Raw genomic sequence first — 8,174 nt, 5'->3', positions numbered from 1 at the left:
GCAGTTTTGTTTCACCAGTGGGCTTCTTCCACAGATGAACTTCTCTCCTGGCCCCACAACCCTGGCCCCCACCACTGAGATATTAGAAGCTGACAAAGGTAGCTCCATTCCCATCCCGTTCGTTCCAAAACAATCCTAGGCTTCAGCTCTTTCCCCACTGGCCTGGATCAGATAGAGAGCAGGGATCTTGAGTGAATGATTGGGTCATCTAGGGCTGGTCTGCCACTTCCCCAGTGCCTGCCTAAGTGGGAAGTAGCAGGGACAATGCTCCTTAGAAAAAGAGGAAGAGAGTGCCCCCTCCCCCTGCTCCCCAGCATGTTTGGCCATGCTGCCCTTGGGCTTGGCTCTGACCCTGGAGTGTTCTCCTAGGACACTAGCACTAGGGGTTTCCTGGGCTTCTGGGCACATCGGTGCTACCCCTACATAAATGCCTGCTCCCTCTGGACCCAAGGCTATATCAGCCCACATCTCCAGCACTCCCAGCAGGCTAGCCCCCAGCTCCTCCCAGGAAGGGGATCAGAATGGGCAAGCAGGACCAAGGCAGTGGAGAGAGAGCCCTGAGGGGGAGCACAGTCACTCCGAGGGACACTACAGCTATCATCTGGAGGGAGAGCAGAGATTGAGCCCCTCTTAGCAGGGTGTCTGAACAGACCCACGAGGAACATTGGGGGCTACGTCGCTACAGCCCAGAGTCCTGCCAAGGCCATGGGACCGTGCTTAGGCACAGGTTTCACCAGCCCACAGGCTGATGTTTCTGTGAGCAGAAGACGGTGCTACTGTCAGCCCTTTTCCCATAGGCCCTACCCCTCAAAGAGGCCCTTACTTCTGGTTCGCCATGGTGCACCAGGCTTTTCCTGGCATCTGGGTGTTTGGCCCAGCCTCAGGACCCCAGCCCCTGCGGCCTGCACCTCCATACGTTGCCTAATTGGCCCTTATTATATGAAATGTTAAAGGGGCTTACCTAAGAAAGGGAAGAAGTTAAAAAGTATGCACAGTAAAATGACAACAAACACAACTATCAACAACCAGACCTGAAAGAAACAGAACAAAACAAACCGGAAACGAACTAAGCAAACAGCGAGAACAGGAAGAGAATCACAGAAATGGGGATCCATGGAAGGTTATCAGCAGGGAGAGGGAGGGAGGAGAATGGCAGAAAAGGTGCAGGGAATAAGAAGCATAAATGGCAGGTACAAAATAGACGGGGGGAGGTTAAGAATAGTATGGGAAGTGGAGAAGCCAAAGAACTTATATGTACGACCCATGGACATGAACTTAGGTGGGGGGATGATGGTGGGGTTGGGTACAGGGCAGAGGGCCATAAAGGGGAGGAGAAAATGGGACAACTGTAGTCGCATAATCAATAAAATATATTAAAAATATATAAAAAATAAAAATAAAATCGTGTTATGGTTTGTTTGTTTGTTTGCTTCACGTCAGGGCTAATGTGACAAAAATGTCAGTGAATGCACCTGGCACGAGGGGTATATAATTCCACTGCAACTCCGAAAGTGCTTTCAATGCAATTTTTCTGGAAGGCCTTCTCTAAAGGACCACCCAGGCGAAGCCCATAGCAGATCTGAGCCGTTTGTAAAGCACTTTTTATTCCGATGTGATGCAAAAATCTTGACCCAGACCCCGTGTAGTGTTTTCCATCTTTCTCTTCCCACTTCCCTCTACGAAAGGCTTTTGCCCCCAGGACTGCAGGGGGCAGAGTGCTCTCCTGGGAGTTCCAGCTTCCTGGCTCACCAGCTATGGGGATGTGGGTGTGTCATGGCCAGCCTCTGCTCCTGTTTCCCCGTGTGCCCCCACAGGCACAGTAACGCAGTCCCCAGGGGACCAACGTCAGAGCTCGAGTCAACGTGTTGAGACTAGCAGATTCACGTCTCTTCTGTTTCTAGTTTCTCATTGTGCATGGCTTTGCCATGACAGCAAGTCTCCACATACATGCCACCTGCAAGTTGCTGCAGTTCGAGGATGCACTGCTGGGCCAGAGGATGCACCCCAGTGCCAAATTTAATACAGAGTCAGACCGCATCACACTAAGAATCACAGTGAAAGGGCTAAAGCAGAGGCTCTACAGCCTCACACTGACTCCACTTCCCCCACTCCCTTCCCGTGCCCCAGGACCTTGCTTCTCTGTCTTCCCTTTACTGACACCTGCTGTGCACAGGTAACCCTGGCTTTCAGCTGTAGCCTTAGCAACACCCACCGAGTCCTTTTGATGTAGTTCAAGGGAACAGTCAGTAGATGGCACCGGTCCACTAGCGCAGGGCAGACTGGGGCTGGAGGAAGGAGCCTTTCACCCAGCTTAGACAGAGTCAGCTTTCTGTAATCGAAAAAACCACAAGCACGAGAGACACAGGTTTTCCAAAGTTACACGTAGTGCGAGCTCTTGAACAAATAAGCACCTCCGCACTGATTATGTGCTTCTGATTTCTATGCATGCTACAGCAGTGATTTGCAGATGGAACGAGAGAGCAGGGCCCCTCCATAAGCCACCAGGGTCTTTTTCAGAACACCAGCAATGCCGGGAGGTTGTCAGTCTCATCTTTCAAATTGGCACAGTGTGGTTTGAGGAGGCTTGGGTGAGGGAAACAGCTGGGGTTGAACCTTGGCTCCTGAGGTCATGACTTGGGCCAGGTCCCTCACACTCTCTGAGAGCTTTACTTTCTTTGCCTGTAAATGATCAGTGATTGAGACGTTGTGTGAGGAATCGGTGACATATTTATTGCACAGCACTCAACAGACACCGAGCGAGGTGCCTGACACGTGGAGGCAGTCGGTAAAGGAGGACTAGTGTCTGTCAACTACTAGCCTTGCTCCTCATACGAGCTCTTCAGTCTCTGCATCAGTGCTCCAAAGGCGGCACTGAGTCCGTGGCCAGGGCACTGACTTTGCCGTTAGATACAGCATGTCTACCACCTAACAAGGACGGTGGGAACAGCACTTGGCCTCTCTGAGCCCCCAGCTTCCTGGCTGGCACAATTAGCACGTGCAACACCCAGCTCGCAGGCTGTCACGGGGCTCAAACGCCACCCTGTGGGTGTGGAAGTGCCTGGCACGTGGGCAGAGCTCCATAGCGGGCAGCTGCTGTGGCCACCCGCACAACAGTGGCACCACCCCGGAGCAGCGGCCACGGAAACAGCTCATTCCTTCCAGCTACCGTGAGCCTCGTTCATCTATTTCTCAGCTGCTCGCACTCAGTTGCATGGATCAGGTAGCAGATAATCCACAGGGGGTGGGGGGTGGCGGGGAAGAAAACGTAAAACCCGTGAACATTTTTCCCAATTTGGAAAAGACAGTCACTCTATGACTTTAATGATTGTACTACAGCTTAAACCCACAGTGAACCTTTGTACAGCACACAGCCTTCCTCTCTTTCTCCTGGCTCCCAACTTTGCTGGAAACATCCAGAGCCCTAGTACGGCTGAACCTTTGGCCCCCCGACCCCCAACCCTGCACCCACAGAGCAAGACTCTTAGTGTTGACTCTCCAGGAGAGTGCCTCTGGGAGGACAACTGAAGGACAAGAACCTGGCCGCATTCCTGCCCCCACACTGTTCCTTCCTGTGACTTTGCCCTTTCCCCTGCCAGGGAGAAGCAGGCCTTGTAATGCTTTGCACAGTTTCCTGTCCTTGCTTCCTGAGAACACGAATAAGGCACACTTGTTTCCCACTTGTGGGTTGAGCCCAGCCATTGAGGCTCAGGAGTGGGGCTTGTTTGTAGTGGAAAATATTTTGAATCCCAGCATTTCAGAGACCATACATAATCTTTATGTTTCTTTGTCGTTGCTTTTTGTTTTATTTCATTTGTTTTCATTTGTATCACTAATAATATTTATTGGACACTGAAGATGAGCAAGGCCTGGCCTAGGCACCTTGTAGAAATGAATTCCACAATGCTTTCTTATACACAGTATATATGAAAGAGAATCACTGATGTCAGGTAAACATAAGGAATTCAATAAAGAATTAAGTTTTTGTTTGTAATTTTGAAAGTTCCCCCACTCCAATCTTTCAAATCTGGCTTTAAGCAGAACAATAAAGTAAATGTAATTAAAATTATGCCACAAAGATTGTAATGAGGCATAGTTGGAGAGGAGAAGGTTGGTAAGGCCAGGAGGAACATTTTATAGCCATCTCCTCAACCAGTTCCCAAGTCCAAGCTGTCCTCATGTCTAGCCTGGATGATGGCTCAGCCTACTAACTGGAAGTTTTCTTGCTTCTATTCTTGTCTCATCATTCTATACACACAGGAAGGCTTAGTTTTTAAAACATAAAGCATGTTTCTTCCTTGACTAAAGCCCCATGCATCTGCACTTAGACTATACAGCAAATGCCATTCTTGTGTTGTTCTTTTGTGCTCTCCCAATGATCCTGCTACATGTGCCTTGGGAGAAGCTATACATTCATAATAGAAATACTCACCCTGATCATCTCATGGGACCTCCTTCTTGTCATTGAGACCTCAGCTTAACATGCCATCTCAAAGTAGCCGTTCCTGAACACCTTCTGCCATGCTTGTTTATTGATTGTTTGTCATTATGATCAATATGACATGTGAACCCCAGGAGGGCAGAATGCTTGCCTGTCCTGCCACCGCCTCCCCACCCCCAGTGCCTGGCACATAATAGATAGCTGATAAATATTGATTTAAAGTGATCAAGAAAATTCCACTGATTTTCCCCCTTTTCATGAGCATACATTGATTCTCCACTTGTTTTGTGATTTTTATGGTGACTTTAAGTTTGGAAGTGGAAAAAGGAACCAGATATGGATTCTTGGATAACTGCTTAAGCTTTTCTAAATTTCAGCTGTACTTAAGCCCTGGTTACCTTATGGGCTGTGAGAATTAGATAATAAATGAAGTGAAAGCTCTTATGAACTGAAAAGCACTCTACTAGACTACAAGAGTGGAAAGATGATGAAAAGGAAGCCCAGAAAACAATTAAGTGATAGCAAGAGAATAGCAATTTGTCCATTGCACCAAGCTGTAAAACACAAATACTAAATAATATGTAAATGCAATTTTTGTAACTAGGTAAAATATCAATACAACACTCTTAGGAGGAGAAATAGAGGTTGAACAATGTTGGAAAACTTTTTTAAATGGAGTTTTTCTTTCTTTAAAAGTTTCTCTTCAATTTTTCTCTCTTATTTCTCAAATTGCTTGGCCTTAAAGATTTTAAATAAGCTCCTAGTACCTAGGTAAATATCTTTTTTAGTCCTTCCCTACAGTTTACATTACACAAAATGCCTTCAAACATGTAAATAGCATTGTTTATAACCTTTTGTCTTCTATCTTTAAAAAAATTTTTTATGATATACTTTAGGTTTTTTAAATTTATTTATTTTTAGAGAGGGAAGGGAGGGAGAAAGAGAGAGAGAGAGAAACATCAATGTGCGGTTGCTGGGGATCATGGCCTGCAACCCAGGCATGTACCCTGACTGGGAATCAAACCTGTGACCCTTTGGTTCACAGCCTGTGCTCAATCCACTGAGCTACGCCAGCCAGGTGACTTCTATCTTTTTAACCTAGAATAGAATTTTCTGAAACTATTTTTTTTTCTGAAATTATTTTTCAGAAAATAATTTCCATTCAAATTATTTTAAATTTCAATAGTGACTACAGATTTGTATCATAATACAGTGGAAATGCTTTCACTCTTTTAGGCATTTGGACCTTTTCATATAGACAACACAGCAGTTCCAGCACTATAAGCTCTGGAGTTAGGTGCTAGAGGCTGGAATTCCAACTCACACTTACTATTAACTCTGATTGATTACTCAACTACTCAAAGTTCAGGTCCCCTATTTAAAATACAGGACTAATAAAAATCTATCTCACAAAGGCTGTTTGGAGGATTCAATGAAAATTGTATATATGAAATGCCCCACATAGTAAATGTTCAGAATTTTGCCTCGTCTTGGAATCTTGGATCATTAAAATGTGTAATGTTTTCTCAGATACAGTCTACATTTATCATTTAGTAGTTTAAACATCTGACTTATTAGAGGTATGAAAAAACAAAAGTACTAACAATTTTTTCCTGCATAGTAATGTTAAAGTGTACTTAAAAGTTTTGAGGGACACTGTCCCATATATGTGAAAAATCTATTTTATTATGAAATCTAAATTATATAAAGTTGAAAACCTGAAAAAGCACTATCACCAACTACCACTTATATGTTTAACTTGCCATTATATTCCATTTGAGTCATAATAATCTTTATTTCAAATGTTATTTTCATTATATAAAAATGTAAAAATCCAGCAAAATGAGAAATATGGATATATTTCCTAGGCTTTCACATTTGTTGATTTTTATTTGCAATCTCTTTTTTAATACAGTTTACAACATCAACCCCCATTTCCAGTGTCATTAGACAAGTACTGAATGGCAGAAATATCTGGAATAAATGCATCCAAACAAAAGGGCAAAGCTGTAAAAATAAGCCACATTTAACACATAGTATAAGGGTGGGGTAAGTAGGAAATAAAATAGAGTAAGATAGTGATTGGAATCTGTTAGCTAAAGTTCTTTCAATGATCTTTGTCTTTTGTTCCATGTTTAAGGATGTGCATGAACTCAGAGAAATTGAAATTTCCCTTTTTGTCAATAGTCTCCTTATAGTTCGTCTACTTCCTCATCTGTAAACTGATCTCCCATTGTTGTCAGCAGCTCAGATAATCTTAAATGGTGCCTGTTGCTTCTTCATCAAAGCAAGCAAAAACATTTCTAATGACGTCTTCTGGATCTGTGCCGTTTAAATTTTCACCAAACACCATGAGTAGAAAGGTAAAATTTATGAGCCCTAGGACCTCATTCCTCATGGCACTGAGGTATGCATCAAGCTTGCTACTTCCCTAGAGAAGTAAGCATATAATGCAAATATTCTTTGTCTGAAAAACCATCTCTATTCTGATCCATCATGTTGAAGGCTTCTTTGATCTCCTAAATCTGTGGCTAGTTCAACCTGGCAAACACTTTTCTTGGATATTGTTTGTTGACAGCACTTCTTGGTGGTCTTTGTCTTTACCTTTTTGCTCAATATGGTGGCTGTTTAATTCTGGGAATCTGTCCTTCAGAAGTTCAAAGACAGAGACCACCACTAGCAACAAAAATAAACTGAAAAAGGAAAAGAAAAGAAAAAGAAAACAGAAGTTGCACTTCATTTTGTCCAAACTCAGGCTCATTAAAGCAGAAATGAATATTGAGTCAGTCATCATAGAAGTTGTTTTATTCAACAGAGCCTGAGGCTAGACACTAGAACTAGAGCTGCCCTGATTTTTTTAAGTTCCTATCAGTTGGATATGAAATGAGGTTGACAAAATGTTGGTACTTGTTGATGTTGGGTAGTGGGTGTGCGAGTTTCTTGTACTTTTCATTAGAATTTGGTGTATGATTGAAAATTTCCACAATAAAAATATCTCTTAAATTATCTCTTCACTCAAAAGGGCTGTAACCCAATGATTGTCTTTAAATCATTACAAGATCTTTAAAAAAAATGAAAGGACTCCTTTTACTTTTTAAAAAGAACCTTAGGTGGAACCCTGCTATGCAAAATAAATCATAGGCCAGCTGCTCTGGCTAAAGCTGGGAAGGGGTATGGTGACTAAAATCCTGCCACTGGCCTTCCATCCACACCAACAAAGAGAGCCCTTGAGCTATTTTGTAGTCCTCCATGCTTGCTTGTTACTTAAAGAATGGCCCAGGGACCAGCAGCATCAGCATCACCTGGGAGCTTATTAGTCTGAAGCCCCTACCCTAGACCTACTGAATTAGAACTTGAATTTTAACAAGGTGCCCTGATAATTCAAGTACACATTTGAATTTGAGAAGCACAGCTCTGTGGTAGCTTGAGGTTCCAGAGACTGACATAAGTGAAATTCTTTCTTTTACAAATGAACTAAGGGAGGTCCATAATCATGTGCACAAAGCACAGTATGTGGGAGAGTCAAGGTTGGTAGCCAGGTTGCCTGACTTTCATCCCAGGCATTTCTGCCCTAGTCTTGTTAATTGTATTCTGTGGTAGATCCTCTTCTGGTCCCAATCAGTGGCCAGATTCATGTTTTGTTTCTTGGGCAAGCACTAGCCTTGTGCCTGGTGCCTATAACAGGCCCCCTGTCTCATGTCTTTGCATCTAAATCCATCACTTGTATTCTCACCTA

The 8,174-nt window shown here is 43.7% G+C and overlaps 1 pseudogene; it reads right to left on the bottom strand.

The window, feature by feature from the left end:
* Window positions 1-6,545: 6,545 nt before the first annotated feature.
* On the bottom strand, window positions 6,546-7,689 carry LOC123819071 (annotated as a pseudogene).
* Window positions 7,690-8,174: the final 485 nt, after the last annotated feature.

Source organism: Phyllostomus hastatus, unplaced genomic scaffold (assembly GCF_019186645.2).
Source record: "Phyllostomus hastatus isolate PE091 unplaced genomic scaffold, TTU_PhHast_1.1 phas_contig_30, whole genome shotgun sequence".
Taxonomy (NCBI): domain Eukaryota; kingdom Metazoa; phylum Chordata; class Mammalia; order Chiroptera; family Phyllostomidae; genus Phyllostomus; species Phyllostomus hastatus.
This window is presented reverse-complemented; position numbering and strand designations above follow the sequence as displayed.